Genomic DNA, 24,068 nt, shown 5'->3' with positions numbered 1-24,068 from the left:
GTTTGTATAGGTATTTCAAAGATGCCCAGAACTGAGCTTAACTTGGTATGTGTCCAACTCCTAGAAATAACTTCATGCCCCATCTCCCTTACTTCCAGCTAGTAAGGATCACATAATTCCTAACAAAGTTTTGACACAGATTGCCAATTCGGTCATTCAGAACATATAGCACGTTGCTGTAAGCAAGCACATTCTCATTCAAAGATGCAAGTTACTATGTAGGAACAAGTTTGTATAGGTATTTCAAAGATGCCCAGAACTGAGCTAAACTTGGTATGTGTCCAACTCCTAGAAATAACTTCATGCCCCATCTCCCTTACTTCCAGCTAGTAAGGATCACGTAATTCCTAACAAAGTTTTGACACAGATTCCCAATTCGGGCATTCAGAACATATAGCACGTTGCTGTAAGCAAGCACATTTTCATTCAAAGTTGCAAGTTACTATGTAGGAACAAGTTTGTATAGGTATTTCAAAGATGCCCAGAACTGAGCTAAACTTGGTATGTGTCCAACTCCTAGAAATAACTTCATGCCCCATCTCCCTTACTTCCAGCTAGTAAGGATCACATAATTCCTAACAAAGTTTTGACACAGATTGCCAATTCGGGCATTCAGAACATATAGCACGTTGATGTAAGCAACCACATTCTCATTCAAAGATGCAAGTTACTATGTAGAAACAAGTTTGTATAGGTATTTCAAAGATGCCCAGAACTGAGCTAAACTTGGTATGTGTCCAACTCCTAGAAATAACTTCATGCCCCATCTCCCTTACTTCCAGCTAGTAAGGATCACATAATTCCTAACAAAGTTTTGAGACAGATTGCCAATTCCGGCATTCAGAACATATAGCACGTTGCTGTAAGCAAGCACATTCTCATTCAAAGATGCAAGATACTATGTAGGAACAAGTTTGTATAGGTATTTCAAAGATGCACAGGACTGAGCTAAACTTGGTACGTGTCCAACTCCTAGAAATAACTTCATGCCCCATCTCCCTTACATCCAGCTAGTAAGGATCACATAATTCCTAACAAAGTTTTGACACAGATTCCCTATTCCGGCATTCAGAACATACAGCACGTTGCTGTAAGCAAGCACATTTTCATTCAAAGATGCAAGTTACTATGTAGGAACAAGTTTGTATAGGTATTTCAAAGATGCCCAGGACTGAGCTAAACTTGGTATGTGTCCAACTCCTAGAAATAACTTCATGCCCCATCTCCCTTACTTCCAGCTAGTAAGGATCACATAATTCCTAACAAAGGTTTGACACAGATTCCCAATTCGGGCATTCAGAACATATAGCACGTTGCTGTAAGCAAGCACATTCTCATTCAAAGTTGCAAGTTACTATGTAGGAACAAGTTTGTATAGGTATTTCAAAGATGCCCAGAACTGAGCTAAACTTGGTATGTGTCCAACTCCTAGAAATAACTTCATGCCCCATCTCCCTTACTTCCAGCTAGTAAGGATCACATAATTCCTAACAAAGTTTTGACACAGATTCCCAAATCGGGCATTCAGAACATATAGCACGTTGCTGTAAGCAAGCAGATTCTCATTCAAAGATGCAAGTTACTATGTAGGAACAAGTTTGTATAGGTATTTCAAAGATGCCCAGAACTGAGCTAACCTTAGTATGTGTCCAACTCCTAGAAATAACTTCATGCCCCATCTCCCTTACTTCCAGCTTGTAAGGATCACATAATTCCTAAGAAAGTTTTGACACAGATTGCCAATACGGGCATTCAGAACATATAGCACGTTGCTGTAAGCAAGCACATTCTCATTCAAAGATGCAAGTTACTATGTAGGAACAAGTTTGTATAGGTATTTCAAAGATGCCCAGAACTGAGCTAAACTTGGTATGTGTCCAACTCCTAGAAATAACTTCATGCCCCATCTCCCTTAATTCCAGCTAGTAAGGATCACATAATTCCTAACAAAGTTTTGACACAGATTCCCAATTCGGGCATTCAGAACATATAGCACGTTGCTGTAAGCAAGCACATTCTCATTCAAAGTTGCAAGTTACTATGTAGGAACAAGTTTGTATAGGTATTTCAAAGATGCCCAGAACTGAGCTAAACTTGGTATGTGTCCAACTCCTAGAAATAACTTCATGCCCCATCTCCCTTACTTCCAGCTAGTAAGGATCACATAATTCCTAACAAAGTCTTGACACAGATTCCCAATTCGGGCATTCAGAACATATAGCACGTTGCTGTAAGCAAGCAGATTCTCATTCAAAGATGCAAGTTACTATGTAGGAACAAGTTTGTATAGGTATTTCAAAGATGCCCAGAACTGAGCTAAACTTGGTATGTGTCCAACTCCTAGAAATAACTTCATGCCCCATCTCCCTTACTTCCAGCTACTAAGGATCACATAATTCCTAACAAAGTTTTGACACAGATTGCCAATTCGGGCATTCAGAACATATAGCACGTTGCTGTAAGCAAGCACATTCTCATTCAAAGATGCAAGTTACTATGTAGGAACAAGTTTGTATAGGTATTTCAAAGATGTCCAGAACTGAGCTAAACTTGGTATGTGTCCAACTCCTAGAAATAACTTCATGCCCCATCTCCCTTACTTCCAGCTCGTAAGGATCACATAATTCCTAACAAAGTTCTGACACAGATTCCCAATTCGGGCATTCAGAACATATAGCACGTTGCTGTAAGCAAGCACATTCTCATTCAAAGTTGCCAGTTACTATGTAGGAACAAGTTTGTATAGGTATTTCAAAGATGCCCAGAACTGAGCTAAACTTGGTATGTGTCCAACTCCTAGAAATAACTTCATGCCCCATCTCACTTACTTCCAGCTAGTAAGGATCACATAATTCCTAACAAAGTTTTGACACAGATTCCCAATTCAGGCATTCAGAACATATAGCACGTTGCTCTAAGCAAGCACATTCTCATTCAAAGTGGCAAGTTACTATGTAGGAACAAGTTTGTATAGGTATTTCAAAGATGCCCAGAACTGAGCTAAACTTGGTATGTGTCCAACTCCTAGAAATACCATCATGCCCCATCTCCCTTACTTCCAGCAAGTAAGGATCACATAATTCCTAACAAAGTTTTGACAGAGATTGCCAATTCGGGCATTCAGAACATAAAGCACGTTGCTGTAAGCAAGCACATTCTCATTCAAAGATGCAAGTTACTATGTAGGAACAAGTTTGTATAGGTATTTCAAAGATGCCCAGAACTGAGCTAAACTTGGTATGTGTCCAACTCCTAGAAATAACTTCATGCTCCATCTTCCTTACTTCCAGCTAGTAAGGATCACATAATTCCTAACAAAGTTTTGCCACAGATTCCCAAATCGGGCATTCAGAACATATAGCACGTTGCTGCAAGCAAGCACATTCTCATTCAAAGTTGCAAGTTACTATGTAGGAACAAGTTTGTATAGGTATTTCAAAGATGCCCAGAACTGAGCTAACCTTGGTATGTGTCCAACTCCTAGAAATAACTTCATGCCCCATCTCCCTTACTTCCAGCTTGAAAGGATCACATAATTCCTAACAAAGTTTTGACACAGATTGCCAATACGGGCATTCAGAACATATAGCACTTTGCTGTAAGCAAGCAGATTCTCATTCAAAGATGTAAGTTACTATGTAGGAACAAGTTTGTATAGGTATTTCAAAGATGCCCAGAACTGAGCTAAACTTGGTATGTGTCCAACTCCTAGAAATAACTTCATGCCCCATCTCCCTTACTTCCAGCTAGTAAGGATCACATAATTCCTAACAAAGTTTTGACACAGATTGCCAATACGGGCATTCAGAACATATAGCACGTTGCTGTAAGCAAGCACATTCTCATTCAAAGATGCAAGTTACTATGTAGGAACAAGTTTGTATAGGTATTTCAAAGATGCCCAGAACTGAGCTAAACTTGGTATGTGTCCAACTCCTAGAAATAACTTCAAGCTCCATCTCCCTTACTTCCAGCTAGTAAGGTTCACATAATTCCTAACAAAGTTTTGACACAGATTCCCAAATCGGGCATTCAGAACATATAACACGTTGCTGCAAGCAAGCACATTCTCATTCAAACTTGCAAGTTACTATGTAGGAACAAGTTTGTATAGGTATTTCAAAGATGCCCAGAACTGAGCTAAACTTGGCATGTGTCCAACTCCTAGAAATAACTTCATGCCCCATCTCCCTTACTTCCAGCTAGTAAGGATCACATAATTCCTAACAAAGTTTTGACACAGATTCCCAATTCGGGCATTCAGAACATATAGCACGTTGCTGTAAGCAAGCACATTCTCATTCAAAGTTGCAAGTTACTATGTAGGAACAAGTTTGTATAGGTATTTCAAAGATGCCCAGAACTGAGCTAAACTTGGTATGTGTCCAACTCCTAGAAATAACTTCATGCCCCATCTCCCTTACTTCCAGCTAGTAAGGATCACATAATTCCTAACAAAGTTTTGACACAGATTCCCAATTCGGGCATTCAGAACATATAGCACGCTGCTGTAAGCAAGCACATTCTCATTCAAAGTTGCAAGTTACTATGTAGGAACAAGTTTGTATAGGTATTTCAAAGATGCCCAGAACTGAGCTAAACTTGGTCTGTGTCCAACTCCTAGAAATATCTTCATGCCCCATCTCCCTTACTTCCAGCTAGTAAGGATCACATAATTCCTAACAAAGTGTTGTAACAGATTGCCAATTCGGGCATTCAGAACATATAGCACGTTGCTGTAAGCAAGCAGATTCTCATTCAAAGATGCAAGTTACTATGTAGGAACAAGTTTGTATAGGTATTTCAAAGATGCCCAGAACTGAGCTAAACTTGGTATGTGTCCAACTCCTAGAAATAACTTCATGCCCCATCTCCCTTACTTCCAGCTAGTAAGGATCACATAATTCCTAACAAAGTTTTGACACAGATTGCCAATTCGGTCATTCAGAACATATAGCACGTTGCTGTAAGCAAGCACATTCTCATTCAAAGATGCAAGTTACTATGTAGGAACAAGTTTGTATAGGTATTTCAAAGATGCCCAGAACTGAGCTAAACTTGGTATGTGTCCAACTCCTAGAAATAACTTCATGCCCCATCTCCCTTACTTCCAGCTAGTAAGGATCACGTAATTCCTAACAAAGTTTTGACACAGATTCCCAATTCGGGCATTAAGAACATATAGCACGTTGCTGTAAGCAAGCACATTTTCATTCAAAGTTGCAAGTTACTATGTAGGAACAAGTTTGTATAGGTATTTCAAAGATGCCCAGAACTGAGCTAAACTTGGTATGTGTCCAACTCCTAGAAATAACTTCATGCCCCATCTCCCTTACTTCCAGCTAGTAAGGATCACATAATTCCTAACAAAGTTTTGACACAGATTGCCAATTCGGGCATTCAGAACATATAGCACGTTGCTGTAAGCAACCACATTCTCATTCAAAGATGCAAGTTACTATGTAGAAACAAGTTTGTATAGGTATTTCAAAGATGCCCAGAACTGAGCTAAACTTGGTATGTGTCCAACTCCTAGAAATAACTTCATGCCCCATCTCCCTTACTTCCAGCTAGTAAGGATCACATAATTCCTAACAAAGTATTGAGACAGATTGCCAATTCCGGCATTCAGAACATATAGCACGTTGCTGTAAGCAAGCACATTCTCATTCAAAGATGCAAGATACTATGTAGGAACAAGTTTGTATAGGTATTTCAAAGATGCACAGGACTGAGCTAAACTTGGTACGTGTCCAACTCCTAGAAATAACTTCATGCCCCATCTCCCTTACATCCAGCTAGTAAGGATCACATAATTCCTAACAAAGTTTTGACACAGATTCCCTATTCCGGCATTCAGAACATACAGCACGTTGCTGTAAGCAAGCACATTTTCATTCAAAGATGCAAGTTACTATGTAGGAACAAGTTTGTATAGGTATTTCAAAGATGCCCAGGACTGAGCTAAACTTGGTATGTGTCCAACTCCTAGAAATAACTTCATGCCCCATCTCCCTTACTTCCAGCTAGTAAGGATCACATAATTCCTAACAAAGGTTTGACACAGATTCCCAATTCGGGCATTCAGAACATATAGCACGTTGCTGTAAGCAAGCACATTCTCATTCAAAGTTGCAAGTTACTATGTAGGAACAAGTTTGTATAGGTATTTCGAGATGCCCAGAACTGAGCTAAACTTGGTATGTGTCCAACTCCTAGAAATAACTTCATGCCCCATCTCCCTTACTTCCAGCTAGTAAGGATCACATAATTCCTAACAAAGTTTTGACACAGATTCCCAAATCGGGCATTCAGAACATATAGCACGTTGCTGTAAGCAAGCAGATTCTCATTCAAAGATGCAAGTTACTATGTAGGAACAAGTTTGTATAGGTATTTCAAAGATGCCCAGAACTGAGCTAACCTTAGTATGTGTCCAACTCCTAGAAATAACTTCATGCCCCATCTCCCTTACTTCCAGCTAGTAAGGATCACATAATTCCTAACAAAGTTTTGACACAGATTGCCAATACGGGCATTCAGAACATATAGCACGTTGCTGTAAGCAAGCACATTCTCATTCAAAGATGCAAGTTACTATGTAGGAACAAGTTTGTATAGGTATTTCAAAGATGCCCAGAACTGAGCTAAACTTGGTATGTGTCCAACTCCTAGAAATAACTTCATGCCCCATCTCCCTTACTTCCATCTAGTAAGGATCACATAATTCCTAACAAAGTTTTGACACAGATTCCCAATTCGGGCATTCAGAACATATAGCACGTTGCTGTAAGCAAGCACATTTTCATTCAAAGTTGCAAGTTACTATGTAGGAACAAGTTTGTATAGGTATTTCAAAGATGCCCAGAACTGAGCTAAACTTGGTATGTGTCCAACTCCTAGAAATAACTTCATGCCCCATCTCCCTTACTTCCAGCTAGTAAGGATCACATAATTCCTAACAAAGTTTTGACACAGATTCCCAATTCGGGCATTCAGAACATATAGCACGTTGCTGTAAGCAAGCAGATTCTCATTCAAAGATGCAAGTTACTATGTAGGAACAAGTTTGTATAGGTATTTCAAAGATGCCCAGAACTGAGCTAAACTTGGTATGTGTCCAACTCCTAGAAATAACTTCATGCCCCATCTCCCTTACTTCCAGCTACTAAGGATCACATAATTCCTAACAAAGTTTTGACACAGATTGCCAATTCGGGCATTCAGAACATATAGCACGTTGCTGTAAGCAAGCACATTCTCATTCAAAGATGCAAGTTACTATGTAGGAACAAGTTTGTATAGGTATTTCAAAGATGTCCAGAACTGAGCTAAACTTGGTATGTGTCCAACTCCTAGAAATAACTTCATGCCCCATCTCCCTTACTTCCAGCTCGTAAGGATCACATAATTCCTAACAAAGTTCTGACACAGATTCCCAATTCGGGCATTCAGAACATATAGCACGTTGGTGTAAGCAAGCACATTCTCATTCAAAGTTGCCAGTTACTATGTAGGAACAAGTTTGTATAGGTATTTCAAAGATGCCCAGAACTGAGCTAAACTTGGTATGTGTCCAACTCCTAGAAATAACTTCATGCCCCATCTCCCTTAATTCCAGCTAGTAAGGATCACATAATTCCTAACAAAGTTTTGACACAGATTCCCAATTCGGGCATTCAGAACATATAGCACGTTGCTGTAAGCAAGCACATTTTCATTCAAAGTTGCAAGTTACTATGTAGGAACAAGTTTGTATAGGTATTTCAAAGATGCCCAGAACTGAGCTAAACTTGGTATGTGTCCAACTCCTAGAAATAACTTCATGCCCCATCTCCCTTACTTCCAGCTAGTAAGGATCACATAATTCCTAACAAAGTTTTGACACAGATTCCCAATTCGGGCATTCAGAACATATAGCACGTTGCTGTAAGCAAGCAGATTCTCATTCAAAGATGCAAGTTACTATGTAGGAACAAGTTTGTATAGGTATTTCAAAGATGCCCAGAACTGAGCTAAACTTGGTATGTGTCCAACTCCTAGAAATAACTTCATGCCCCATCTCCCTTACTTCCAGCTAGTAAGGATCACATAATTCCTAACAAAGTTTTGACACAGATTGCCAATACGGGCATTAAGAACATATAGCACGTTGCTGTAAGCAAGCACATTCTCATTCAAAGATGCAAATTACTATGTAGGAACAAGTTTGTATAGGTATTTCAAAGATGCACAGAACTGAGCTAAACATGGTATGTGTCCAACTCCTAGAAATAACTTCATGCCCCATCTCCCTTACTTCCAGCTAGTAAGGTTCACATAATTCCTAACAAAGTTTTGACACAGATTCCCAAATCGGGCATTCAGAACATATAACACGTTGCTGCAAGCAAGCACATTCTCATTCAAACTTGCAAGTTACTATGTAGGAACAAGTTTGTATAGGTATTTCAAAGATGCCCAGAACTGAGCTAAACTTGGCATGTGTCCAACTCCTAGAAATAACTTCATGCCCCATCTCCCTTACTTCCAGCTAGTAAGGATCACATAATTCCTAACAAAGTTTTGACACAGATTCCCAATTCGGGCATTCAGAACATATAGCACGTTGCTGTAAGCAAGCACATTCTCATTCAAAGTTGCAAGTTACTATGTAGGAACAAGTTTGTATAGGTATTTCAAAGATGCCCAGAACTGAGCTAAACTTGGTATGTGTCCAACTCCTAGAAATAACTTCATGCCCCATCTCCCTTACTTCCAGCTAGTAAGGATCACATAATTCCTAACAAAGTTTTGACACAGATTCCCAATTCGGGCATTCAGAACATATAGCACGCTGCTGTAAGCAAGCACATTCTCATTCAAAGTTGCAAGTTACTATGTAGGAACAAGTTTGTATAGGTATTTCAAAGATGCCCAGAACTGAGCTAAACTTGGTCTGTGTCCAACTCCTAGAAATATCTTCATGCCCCATCTCCCTTACTTCCAGCTAGTAAGGATCACATAATTCCTAACAAAGTTCTGACACAGATTCCCAATTCGGGCATTCAGAACATATAGCACGTTGCTGTAAGCAAGCAGATTCTCATTCAAAGATGCAAGTTACTATGTAGGAACAAGTTTGTATAGGTATTTCAAAGATGCCCAGAACTGAGCTAAACTTGGTATGTGTCCAACTCCTAGAAATAACTTCATGCCCCATCTCCCTTACTTCCAGCTAGTAAGGATCACATAATTCCTAACAAAGTTTTGACACAGATTGCCAATACGGGCATTAAGAACATATAGCACGTTGCTGTAAGCAAGCACATTCTCATTCAAAGATGCAAATTACTATGTAGGAACAAGTTTGTATAGGTATTTCAAAGATGCACAGAACTGAGCTAAACATGGTATGTGTCCAACTCCTAGAAATAACTTCAAGCTCCATCTCCCTTACTTCCAGCTAGTAAGGTTCACATAATTCCTAACAAAGTTTTGACACAGATTCCCAAATCGGGCATTCAGAACATATAACACGTTGCTGCAAGCAAGCACATTCTCATTCAAACTTGCAAGTTACTATGTAGGAACAAGTTTGTATAGGTATTTCAAAGATGCCCAGAACTGAGCTAAACTTGGCATGTGTCCAACTCCTAGAAATAACTTCATGCCCCATCTCCCTTACTTCCAGCTAGTAAGGATCACATAATTCCTAACAAAGTTTTGACACAGATTCCCAATTCGGGCATTCAGAACATATAGCACGTTGCTGTAAGCAAGCACATTCTCATTCAAAGTTGCAAGTTACTATGTAGGAACAAGTTTGTATAGGTATTTCAAAGATGCCCAGAACTGAGCTAAACTTGGTATGTGTCCAACTCCTAGAAATAACTTCATGCCCCATCTCCCTTACTTCCAGCTAGTAAGGATCACATAATTCCTAACAAAGTTTTGACACAGATTCCCAATTCGGGCATTCAGAACATATAGCACGCTGCTGTAAGCAAGCACATTCTCATTCAAAGTTGCAAGTTACTATGTAGGAACAAGTTTGTATAGGTATTTCAAAGATGCCCAGAACTGAGCTAAACTTGGTCTGTGTCCAACTCCTAGAAATATCTTCATGCCCCATCTCCCTTACTTCCAGCTAGTAAGGATCACATAATTCCTAACAAAGTGTTGTAACAGATTGCCAATTCGGGCATTCAGAACATATAGCACGTTGCTGTAAGCAAGCAGATTCTCATTCAAAGATGCAAGTTACTATGTAGGAACAAGTTTGTATAGGTATTTCAAAGATGCCCAGAACTGAGCTAAACTTGGTATGTGTCCAACTCCTAGAAATAACTTCATGCCCCATCTCCCTTACTTCCAGCTAGTAAGGATCACATAATTCCTAACAAAGTTTTGACACAGATTGCCAATTCGGTCATTCAGAACATATAGCACGTTGCTGTAAGCAAGCACATTCTCATTCAAAGATGCAAGTTACTATGTAGGAACAAGTTTGTATAGGTATTTCAAAGATGCCCAGAACTGAGCTAAACTTGGTATGTGTCCAACTCCTAGAAATAACTTCATGCCCCATCTCCCTTACTTCCAGCTAGTAAGGATCACGTAATTCCTAACAAAGTTTTGACACAGATTCCCAATTCGGGCATTAAGAACATATAGCACGTTGCTGTAAGCAAGCACATTTTCATTCAAAGTTGCAAGTTACTATGTAGGAACAAGTTTGTATAGGTATTTCAAAGATGCCCAGAACTGAGCTAAACTTGGTATGTGTCCAACTCCTAGAAATAACTTCATGCCCCATCTCCCTTACTTCCAGCTAGTAAGGATCACATAATTCCTAACAAAGTTTTGACACAGATTGCCAATTCGGGCATTCAGAACATATAGCACGTTGCTGTAAGCAACCACATTCTCATTCAAAGATGCAAGTTACTATGTAGAAACAAGTTTGTATAGGTATTTCAAAGATGCCCAGAACTGAGCTAAACTTGGTATGTGTCCAACTCCTAGAAATAACTTCATGCCCCATCTCCCTTACTTCCAGCTAGTAAGGATCACATAATTCCTAACAAAGTATTGAGACAGATTGCCAATTCCGGCATTCAGAACATATAGCACGTTGCTGTAAGCAAGCACATTCTCATTCAAAGATGCAAGATACTATGTAGGAACAAGTTTGTATAGGTATTTCAAAGATGCACAGGACTGAGCTAAACTTGGTACGTGTCCAACTCCTAGAAATAACTTCATGCCCCATCTCCCTTACATCCAGCTAGCAAGGATCACATAATTCCTAACAAAGTTTTGACACAGATTCCCTATTCCGGCATTCAGAACATACAGCACGTTGCTGTAAGCAAGCACATTTTCATTCAAAGATGCAAGTTACTATGTAGGAACAAGTTTGTATAGGTATTTCAAAGATGCCCAGGACTGAGCTAAACTTGGTATGTGTCCAACTCCTAGAAATAACTTCATGCCCCATCTCCCTTACTTCCAGCTAGTAAGGATCACATAATTCCTAACAAAGGTTTGACACAGATTCCCAATTCGGGCATTCAGAACATATAGCACGTTGCTGTAAGCAAGCACATTCTCATTCAAAGTTGCAAGTTACTATGTAGGAACAAGTTTGTATAGGTATTTCGAGATGCCCAGAACTGAGCTAAACTTGGTATGTGTCCAACTCCTAGAAATAACTTCATGCCCCATCTCCCTTACTTCCAGCTAGTAAGGATCACATAATTCCTAACAAAGTTTTGACACAGATTCCCAAATCGGGCATTCAGAACATATAGCACGTTGCTGTAAGCAAGCAGATTCTCATTCAAAGATGCAAGTTACTATGTAGGAACAAGTTTGTATAGGTATTTCAAAGATGCCCAGAACTGAGCTAACCTTAGTATGTGTCCAACTCCTAGAAATAACTTCATGCCCCATCTCCCTTACTTCCAGCTAGTAAGGATCACATAATTCCTAACAATGTTTTGACACAGATTGCCAATACGGGCATTCAGAACATATAGCACGTTGCTGTAAGCAAGCACATTCTCATTCAAAGATGCAAGTTACTATGTAGGAACAAGTTTGTATAGGTATTTCAAAGATGCCCAGAACTGAGCTAAACTTGGTATGTGTCCAACTCCTAGAAATAACTTCATGCCCCATCTCCCTTACTTCCATCTAGTAAGGATCACATAATTCCTAACAAAGTTTTGACACAGATTCCCAATTCGGGCATTCAGAACATATAGCACGTTGCTGTAAGCAAGCACATTTTCATTCAAAGTTGCAAGTTACTATGTAGGAACAAGTTTGTATAGGTATTTCAAAGATGCCCAGAACTGAGCTAAACTTGGTATGTGTCCAACTCCTAGAAATAACTTCATGCCCCATCTCCCTTACTTCCAGCTAGTAAGGATCACATAATTCCTAACAAAGTTTTGACACAGATTCCCAATTCGGGCATTCAGAACATATAGCACGTTGCTGTAAGCAAGCAGATTCTCATTCAAAGATGCAAGTTACTATGTAGGAACAAGTTTGTATAGGTATTTCAAAGATGCCCAGAACTGAGCTAAACTTGGTATGTGTCCAACTCCTAGAAATAACTTCATGCCCCATCTCCCTTACTTCCAGCTACTAAGGATCACATAATTCCTAACAAAGTTTTGACACAGATTGCCAATTCGGGCATTCAGAACATATAGCACGTTGCTGTAAGCAAGCACATTCTCATTCAAAGATGCAAGTTACTATGTAGGAACAAGTTTGTATAGGTATTTCAAAGATGTCCAGAACTGAGCTAAACTTGGTATGTGTCCAACTCCTAGAAATAACTTCATGCCCCATCTCCCTTACTTCCAGCTCGTAAGGATCACATAATTCCTAACAAAGTTCTGACACAGATTCCCAATTCGGGCATTCAGAACATATAGCACGTTGGTGTAAGCAAGCACATTCTCATTCAAAGTTGCCAGTTACTATGTAGGAACAAGTTTGTATAGGTATTTCAAAGATGCCCAGAACTGAGCTAAACTTGGTATGTGTCCAACTCCTAGAAATAACTTCATGCCCCATCTCCCTTAATTCCAGCTAGTAAGGATCACATAATTCCTAACAAAGTTTTGACACAGATTCCCAATTCGGGCATTCAGAACATATAGCACGTTGCTGTAAGCAAGCACATTTTCATTCAAAGTTGCAAGTTACTATGTAGGAACAAGTTTGTATAGGTATTTCAAAGATGCCCAGAACTGAGCTAAACTTGGTATGTGTCCAACTCCTAGAAATAACTTCATGCCCCATCTCCCTTACTTCCAGCTAGTAAGGATCACATAATTCCTAACAAAGTTTTGACACAGATTCCCAATTCGGGCATTCAGAACATATAGCACGTTGCTGTAAGCAAGCAGATTCTCATTCAAAGATGCAAGTTACTATGTAGGAACAAGTTTGTATAGGTATTTCAAAGATGCCCAGAACTGAGCTAAACTTGGTATGTGTCCAACTCCTAGAAATAACTTCATGCCCCATCTCCCTTACTTCCAGCTAGTAAGGATCACATAATTCCTAACAAAGTTTTGACACAGATTGCCAATACGGGCATTAAGAACATATAGCACGTTGCTGTAAGCAAGCACATTCTCATTCAAAGATGCAAATTACTATGTAGGAACAAGTTTGTATAGGTATTTCAAAGATGCACAGAACTGAGCTAAACATGGTATGTGTCCAACTCCTAGAAATAACTTCATGCCCCATCTCCCTGAATTCCAGCTAGTAAGGATCACATAATTCCTAACAAAGTTTTGACACAGATTCCCAATTCGGGCATTCAGAACATATAGCACGTTGCTGTAAGCAAGCACATTTTCATTCAAAGTTGCAAGTTACTATGTAGGAACAAGTTTGTATAGGTATTTCAAAGATGCCCAGAACTGAGCTAAACTTGGTATGTGTCCAACTCCTAGAAATAACTTCATGCCCCATCTCCCTTACTTCCAGCTAGTAAGGATCACATAATTCCTAACAAAGTTTTGACACAGATTCCCAATTCGGGCATTCAGAACATATAGCACGTTGCTGTAAGCAAGCACATTTTCATTCAAAGTTGCAAGTTACTATGTAGGAACAAGTTTGTATAGGTATTTCAAAGATGCCCAGAACTGAGCTAAACTTGGTATGTGTCCAACTCCTAGAAATAACTTCATGCCCCATCTCCCTTACTTCCAGCTAGTAAGGATCACATAATTCCTAACAAAGTTTTGACACAGATTCCCAATTCGGGCATTCAGAACATATAGCACGTTGCTGTAAGCAAGCAGATTCTCATTCAAAGATGCAAGTTACTATGTAGGAACAAGTTTGTATAGGTATTTCAAAGATGCCCAGAACTGAGCTAAACTTGGTATGTGTCCAACTCCTAGAAATAACTTCATGCCCCATCTCCCTTACTTCCAGCTACTAAGGATCACATAATTCCTAACAAAGTTTTGACACAGATTGCCAATTCGGGCATTCAGAACATATAGCACGTTGCTGTAAGCAAGCACATTCTCATTCAAAGATGCAAGTTACTATGTAGGAACAAGTTTGTATAGGTATTTCAAAGATGTCCAGAACTGAGCTAAACTTGGTATGTGTCCAACTCCTAGAAATAACTTCATGCCCCATCTCCCTTACTTCCAGCTCGTAAGGATCACATAATTCCTAACAAAGTTCTGACACAGATTCCCAATTCGGGCATTCAGAACATATAGCACGTTGGTGTAAGCAAGCACATTCTCATACAAAGTTGCCAGTTACTATGTAGGAACAAGTTTGTATAGGTATTTCAAAGATGCCCAGAACTGAGCTAAACTTGGTATGTGTCCAACTCCTAGAAATAACTTCATGCCCCATCTCCCTTAATTCCAGCTAGTAAGGATCACATAATTCCTAACAAAGTTTTGACACAGATTCCCAATTCGGGCATTCAGAACATATAGCACGTTGCTGTAAGCAAGCACATTTTCATTCAAAGTTGCAAGTTACTATGTAGGAACAAGTTTGTATAGGTATTTCAAAGATGCCCAGAACTGAGCTAAACTTGGTATGTGTCCAACTCCTAGAAATAACTTCATGCCCCATCTCCCTTACTTCCAGCTAGTAAGGATCACATAATTCCTAACAAAGTTTTGACACAGATTCCCAATTCGGGCATTCAGAACATATAGCACGTTGCTGTAAGCAAGCAGATTCTCATTCAAAGATGCAAGTTACTATGTAGGAACAAGTTTGTATAGGTATTTCAAAGATGCCCAGAACTGAGCTAAACTTGGTATGTGTCCAACTCCTAGAAATAACTTCATGCCCCATCTCCCTTACTTCCAGCTAGTAAGGATCACATAATTCCTAACAAAGTTTTGACACAGATTGCCAATACGGGCATTAAGAACATATAGCACGTTGCTGTAAGCAAGCACATTCTCATTCAAAGATGCAAATTACTATGTAGGAACAAGTTTGTATAGGTATTTCAAAGATGCACAGAACTGAGCTAAACATGGTATGTGTCCAACTCCTAGAAATAACTTCATGCCCCATCTCCCTGAATTCCAGCTAGTAAGGATCACATAATTCCTAACAAAGTTTTGACACAGATTCCCAATTCGGGCATTCAGAACATATAGCACGTTGCTGTAAGCAAGCACATTTTCATTCAAAGTTGCAAGTTACTATGTAGGAACAAGTTTGTATAGGTATTTCAAAGATGCCCAGAACTGAGCTAAACTTGGTATGTGTCCAACTCCTAGAAATAACTTCATGCCCCATCTCCCTTACTTCCAGCTAGTAAGGATCACATAATTCCTAACAAAGTTTTGACACAGATTCCCAATTCGGGCATTCAGAACATATAGCACGTTGCTGTAAGCAAGCACATTTTCATTCAAAGTTGCAAGTTACTATGTAGGAACAAGTTTGTATAGGTATTTCAAAGATGCCCAGAACTGAGCTAAACTTGGTATGTGTCCAACTCCTAGAAATAACTTCATGCCCCATCTCCCTTACTTCCAGCTAGTAAGGATCACATAATTCCTAACAAAGTTTTGACACAGATTCCCAATTCGGGCATTCAGAACATATAGCACGTTGCTGTAAGCAAGCAGATTCTCATTCAAAGATGCAAGTTACTATGTAGGAACAAGTTTATATAGGTATTTCAAAGATGCCCAGAACTGAGCTAAACTTGGTATGTGTCCAACTCCTAGAAATAACATCATGCCCCATCTCCCTTACTTCCAGCTAGTAAGGATCACATAATTCCTAACAAAGTTTTAACACAGATTGCCAATTCGGGCATTCAGAACATATAGCACGTTGCTGTAAGCAAGCACATTCTCATTCAAAGTTGCAAGTTACTATGTAGGAACAAGTTTGTATAGGTATTTCAAAGTTGCCCAGAACTGAGCTAAACTTGGTATGTGTCCAACTCCTAGAAATAACTTCATGCTCCATCTCCCTTACTTCCAGCTAGTAAGGATCACATAATTCCTAACAAAGTTTTGACACAGATTCCCAATTCGGGCATTCAGAACATATAGCACGCTGCTGTAAGCAAGCACATTCTCATTCAAAGTTGCAAGTTACTATGTAGGAACAAGTTTGTATAGGTATTTCAAAGATGCCCAGAACTGAGCTAAACTTGGTATGTGTCCAACTCCTAGAAATATCTTCATGCCCCATCTCCCTTACTTCCAGCTAGTAAGGATCACATAATTCCTAACAAAGTTTTGACACAGATTGCCAATTCGGGCATTCAGAACATATAGCACATTGCTGTAAGCAAGCAGATTCTCATTCAAAGATGCAAGTTACTATGTAGGAACAAGTTTGTATAGGTATTTCAAAGATGCCCAGAACTGAGCTAAACTTGGTATGTGTCCAACTCCTAGAAATAACTTCATGCCCCATCTCCCTTACTTCCAGCTAGTAAGGATCACATAATTCCTAACAAAGTTTTGACACAGATTCCCAATTCGGGCATTCAGAACATATAGCACGTTGCTGTAAGCAAGCACATTCTCATTCAAAGATGCAAGTTACTATGTAGGAACAAGTTTGTATAGGTATTTCAAAGATGCCCAGAACTGAGCTAAACTTGGTATGTGTCCAACTCCTAGAAATAACTTCATGCCCATCTCCCTTACTTCCAGCTAGTAAGGATCACATAATTCCTAACAAAGTTTTGACACAGATTCCCAAATCGGGCATTCAGAACAGATAGCACGTTGCTGCAAGCAAGCACATTCTCATTCAAAGTTGCAAGTTACTATGTAGGAACAAGTTTGTATAGGTATTTCAAAAATGCCCAGAACTGAGCTAAACTTGGTATGTGTCCAACTCCTAGAAATAACTTCATGCCCCATCTCCCTTACTTCCAGCTAGTAAGGATCACATAATTCCTAACAAAGTTTGGACACAGATTCCCAATTCGGGCATTCAGAACATATAGCACGTTGCTGTAAGCAAGCAGATTCTCATTCAAAGATGCAAGTTACTATGTAGGAACAAGTTTTTATATGTATTTGAAAGATGCCCAGAACTGAGCTAAACTTGGAATGTGTCCAACTACTAGAAATAACTTCATGCTCCATCTCCCTTACTTCCAGCTAGTAAGGATCACATAATTCCTAACAAAGTTTTGCCACAGATTCCCAAATCGGGCATTCAGAACATATAGCACGTTGCTGCAAGCAAGCACATTCTCATTCAAACTTGCAAGTTACTATGTAGGAACAAGTTTGCATAGGTATTTCAAAGATGCCCAGAACTGAGCTAAACTTGGTATGTGTCCAACTCCTAGAAATAACTTCATGCCCCATCTCCCTTACTTCCAGCTAGTAAGGATCACATAATTCCTAACAAAGTTTTGACACAGATTCCCAATTCGGGCATTCAGAACATATAGCACGTTGCTGTAAGCAAGCACATTCTCATTCAAAGTTGCAAGTTACTATGTAGGAACAAGTTTGTATAGGTATTTCAAAGATGCCCAGAACTGAGCTAAACTTGGTATGTGTCCAACTCCTAGAAATAACTTCATGCCCCATCTCCCTTACTTCCAGCTAGTAAGGATCACATAATTCCTAACAAAGTTTTGACACAGATTCCCAATTCGGGCATTCAGAACATATAGCACGCTGCTGTAATCAAGCACATTCTCATTCAAAGTAGCAAGTTACTATGTAGGAACAAGTTTGTATAGGTATTTCAAAGATGCCCAGAACTGAGCTAAACTTGGTATGTGTCCAACTCCTAGAAATATCTTCATGCCCCATCTCCCTTAATTCCAGCTAGTAAGGATCACATAATTCCTAACAAAGTGTTGTAACAGATTGCCAATTCGGGCATTCAGAACATATAGCACGTTGCTGTAAGCAAGCAGATTCTCATTCAAAGATGCAAGTTACTATGTAGGAACAAGTTTGTATAGGTATTTCAAAGATGCCCAGAACTGAGCTAAACTTGGTATGTGTCCAACTCCTAGAAATAACTTCATGCCCCATCTCCCTTACTTCCAGCTAGTAAGGATCACATAATTCCTAACAAAGTTTTGACACAGATTGCCAATTCGGGCATTCAGAACATATAGCACGTTGCTGTAAGCAAGCACATTCTCATTCAAAGATGCAAGTTACTATGTAGGAACAAGTTTGTATAGGTATTTCAAAGATGCCCAGAACTGAGCTAAACTTGGTATGTGTCCAACTCCTAGAAATAACTTCATGCCCCATCTCCCTTACTTCCAGCTAGTAAGGATCACGTAATTCCTAACAAAGTTTTGACACAGATTCCCAATTCGGGCATTCAGAACATATAGCACGTTGCTGTAAGCAAGCACATTTTCATTCAAAGTTGCAAGTTACTATGTAGGAACAAGTTTGTATAGGTATTTCAAAGATGCCCAGAACTGAGCTAAACTTGGTATGTGTCCAACTCCTAGAAATAACTTCATGCCCCATCTCCCTTACTTCCAGCTAGTAAGGATCACATAATTCCTAACATAGTTTTGACACAGATTGCCAATTCGGGCATTCAGAACATATAGCACGTTGCTGTAAGCAAGCACATTCTCATTCAAAGATGCAAGTTACTATGTAGAAACAAGTTTGTATAGGTATTTCAAAGATGCCCAGAACTGAGCTAAACTTGGTATGTGTCCAACTCCTAGAAATAACTTCATGCCCCATCTCCCTTACTTCCAGCTAGTAAGGATCACATAATTCCTAACAAAGTTTTGAGACAGATTGCCAATTCCGGCATTCAGAACAAATAGCACGTTGCTGTAAGCAAGCACATTCTCATTCAAAGATGCAAGATACTATGTAGGAACAAGTTTGTATAGGTATTTCAAAGATGCACAGGACTGAGCTAAACTTGGTACGTGTCCAACTCCTAGAAATAACTTCATGCCCCATCTCCCTTACATCCAGCTAGTAAGGATCACATAATTCCTAACAAAGTTTTGACACAGATTCCCTATTCCGGAATTCAGAACATATAGCACGTTGCTGTAAGCAAGCACATTTTCATTCAAAGATGCAAGTTACTATGTAGGAACAAGTTTGTATAGGTATTTCAAAGATGCCCAGGACTGAGCTAAACTTGGTATGTGTCCAACTCCTAGAAATAACTTCATGCCCCATCTCCCTTACTTCCAGCTAGTAAGGATCACATAATTCCTAACAAAGGTTTGACACAGATTCCCAATTCGGGCATTCAGAACATATAGCACGTTGCTGTAAGCAAGCACATTTTCATTCAAAGTTGCAAGTTACTATGTAGGAACAAGTTTGTATAGGTATTTCAAAGATGCCCAGAACTGAGCTAAACTTGGTATGTGTCCAACTCCTAGAAATAACTTCATGCCCCATCTCCCTTACTTCCAGCTAGTAAGGATCACATAATTCCTAACAAAGTTTTGACACAGATTCCCAATTCTGGCATTCAGAACATATAGCAGGTTGCTGTAAGCAAGCACATTCTCATTCAAAGTTGCAAGTTACTATGTAGGAACAAGTTTGTATAGGTATTTCAAAGATGCCCAGAACTGAGCTAACCTTGGTATGTGTCCAACTCCTAGAAATAACTTCATGCCCCATCTCCCTTACTTCCAGCTAGTAAGGATCACATAATTCCTAACAAAGTTTTGACACAGATTGCCAATACGGGCATTCAGAACATATAGCACGTTGCTGTAAGCAAGCACATTCTCATTCAAAGATGCAAGTTACTATGTAGGAACAAGTTTGTATAGGTATTTCAAAGATGCCCAGAACTGAGCTAAACTTGGTATGTGTCCAACTCCTAGAAATAACTTCATGCCCCATCTCCCTTAATTCCAGCTAGTAAGGATCACATAATTCCTAACAAAGTTTTGACACAGATTCCCAATTCGGGCATTCAGAACATATAGCACGTTGCTGTAAGCAAGCACATTCTCATTCAAAGTTGCAAGTTACTATGTAGGAACAAGTTTGTATAGGTATTTCAAAGATGCCCAGAACTGAGCTAAACTTGGTATGTGTCCAACTCCTAGAAATAACTTCATGCCCCATCTCCCTTACTTCCAGCTAGTAAGGATCACATAATTCCTAACAAAGTTTTGACACAGATTCCCAATTCGGGCATTCAGAACATATAGCACGTTGCTGTAAGCAAGCAGATTCTCATTCAAAGATGCAAGTTACTATGTAGGAACAAGTTTGTATAGGTATTTCAAAGATGCCCAGAACTGAGCTAAACTTGGTATGTGTCCAACTCCTAGAAATAACTTCATGCCCCATCTCCCTTACTTCCAGCTAGTAAGGATCACATAATTCCTAACAAAGTTTTGACACAGATTGCCAATACGGGCATTCAGAACATATAGCACGTTGCTGTAAGCAAGCACATTCTCATTCAAAGATGCAAGTTACTATGTAGGAACAAGTTTGTATAGGTATTTCAAAGATGCACAGAACTGAGCTAAACTTGGTATGTGTCCAACTCCTAGAAATAACTTCATGCCCCATCTCCCTTAATTCCAGCTAGTAAGGATCACATAATTCCTAACAAAGTTTTGACACAGATTCCCAATTCGGGCATTCAGAACATATAGCACGTTGCTGTAAGCAAGCACATTTTCATTCAAAGTTGCAAGTTACTATGTAGGAACAAGTTTGTATAGGTATTTCAAAGATGCCCAGAACTGAGCTAAACTTGGTATGTGTCCAACTCCTAGAAATAACTTCATGCCCCATCTCCCTTACTTCCAGCTAGTAAGGATCACATAATTCCTAACAAAGTTTTGACACAGATTCCCAATTCGGGCATTCAGAACATATAGCACGTTGCTGTAAGCAAGCAGATTCTCATTCAAAGATGCAAGTTACTATGTAGGAACAAGTTTGTATAGGTATTTCAAAGATGCCCAGAACTGAGCTAAACTTGGTATGTGTCCAACTCCTAGAAATAACTTCATGCCCCATCTCCCTTACTTCCAGCTAGTAAGGATCACATAATTCCTAACAAAGTTTTGACACAGATTGCCAATACGGGCATTCAGAACATATAGCACGTTGCTGTAAGCAAGCACATTCTCATTCAAAGATGCAAGTTACTATGTAGGAACAAGTTTGTATAGGTATTTCAAAGATGCACAGAACTGAGCTAAACTTGGTATGTGTCCAACTCCTAGAAATAACTTCATGCCCCATCTCCCTTAATTCCAGCTAGTAAGGATCACATAATTCCTAACAAAGTTTTGACACAGATTCCCAATTCGGGCATTCAGAACATATAGCACGTTGCTGTAAGCAAGCACATTTTCATTCAAAGTTGCAAGTTACTATGTAGGAACAAGTTTGTATAGGTATTTCAAAGATGCCCAGAACTGAGCTAAACTTGGTATGTGTCCAACTCCTAGAAATAACTTCATGCCCCATGAACTAGCTTCCTTCCAGCTAGTAAGGATCACATAATTCCTAACAAAGTTTTGACACAGATTCCCAATTCGGGCATTCAGAACATATAGCACGTTGCTGTAAGCAAGCAGATTCTCATTCAAAGATGCAAGTTACTATGTAGGAACAAGTTGGTATAGGTATTTCAAAGATGCCCAGAACTGAGCTAAACTTGGTATGTGTCTAACTCCTAGAAATAACTTCATGCCCCATCTCCCTTACTTCCAGCTAGTAAGGATCACGTAATTCCTAACAAAGTTCTGACACAGATTCCCAATTCGGGCATTCAGAACATATAGCACGTTGCTGTAAGCAAGCACATTTTCATTCAAAGTTGCAAGTTACTATGTAGGAACAAGTTTGTATAGGTATTTCAAAGATGCCCAGAACTGAGCTAAACTTGGTATGTGTCCAACTCCTAGAAATAACTTCATGCCCCATCTCCCTTACTTCCAGCTAGTAAGGATCACATAATTCCTAACAAAGTTTTGACACAGATTGCCAATTCCGGCATTCAGAACATATAGCACGTTGCTGTAAGCAAGCACATTCTCATTCAAAGATGCAAGATACTATGTAGGAACAAGTTTGTATAGGTATTTCAAAGATGCACAGGACTGAGCTAAACTTGGTACGTGTCCAACTCCTAGAAATAACTTCATGCCCCATCTCCCTTACATCCAGCTAGTAAGGATCACATAATTCCTAACAAAGTTTTGACACAGATTCCCTATTCCGGAATTCAGAACATATAGCACGTTGCTGTAAGCAAGCACATTTTCATTCAAAGATGCAAGTTACTATGTAGGAACAAGTTTGTATAGGTATTTCAAAGATGCCCAGGACTGAGCTAAACTTGGTATGTGTCCAACTCCTAGAAATAACTTCATGCCCCATCTCCCTTACTTCCAGCTAGTAAGGATCACATAATTCCTAACAAAGGTTTGACACAGATTCCCAATTCGGGCATTCAGAACATATAGCACGTTGCTGTAAGCAAGCACATTTTCATTCAAAGTTGCAAGTTACTATGTAGGAACAAGTTTGTATAGGTATTTCAAAGATGCCCAGAACTGAGCTAAACTTGGTATGTGTCCAACTCCTAGAAATAACTTCATGCCCCATCTCCCTTACTTCCAGCTAGTAAGGATCACATAATTCCTAACAAAGTTTTGACACAGATTCCCAATTCGGGCATTCAGAACATATAGCACGTTGCTGTAAGCAAGCAATTTTCATTCAAAGTTGCAAGTTACTATGTAGGAATAAGTTTGTATAGGTATTTCAAAGATGCCCAGAACTGAGCTAAACTTGGTATGTGTCCAACTCCTAGAAATAACATCATGCCCCATCTCCCTTACTTCCAGCTAGTAAGGATCACATAATTCCTAACAAAGTTTTGACACAGATTCCCAATTCGGGCATTCAGAACATATAGCACGTTGCTGTAAGCAAGCAGATTCTCATTCAAAGATGCAAGTTACTATGTAGGAACAAGTTTGTATAGGTATTTCAAAGATGCCCAGAACTGAGCTAAACTTGGTATGTGTCCAACTACTAGAAATAACTTCATGCCCCATCTCCCTTACTTCCAGCTAGTAAGGATCACATAATTCCTAACAAAGTTTTGACACAGATTGCCAATACGGGCATTCAGAACATATAGCACGTTGCTGTAAGCAAGCACATTCTCATTCAAAGATGCAAGTTACTATGTAGGAACAAGTTTGTATAGGTATTTCAAAGATGCACAGAACTGAGCTAAACTTGGTATGTGTCCAACTCCTAGAAATAACTTCATGCCCCATCTCCCTTAATTCCAGCTAGTAAGGATCACATAATTCCTAACAAAGTTTTGACACAGATTCCCAATTCGGGCATTCAGAACATATAGCACGTTGCTGTAAGCAAGCACATTTTCATTCAAAGTTGCAAGTTACTATGTAGGAACAAGTTTGTATAGGTATTTCAAAGATGCCCAGAACTTAGCTAAACTTGGTATGTGTCCAACTCCTGGAAATAACTTCATGCCCCATCTCCCTTACTTCCAGCTAGTAAGGATCACATAATTCCTAACAAAGT

The sequence above is a fragment of the Diceros bicornis genome, chromosome 12, assembly GCF_020826845.1.
Source record: "Diceros bicornis minor isolate mBicDic1 chromosome 12, mDicBic1.mat.cur, whole genome shotgun sequence".
Classification (NCBI taxonomy): domain Eukaryota; kingdom Metazoa; phylum Chordata; class Mammalia; order Perissodactyla; family Rhinocerotidae; genus Diceros; species Diceros bicornis.
The sequence above is the reverse complement of the archived record's forward strand: the minus strand, read 5'-3'. Positions refer to the sequence as shown.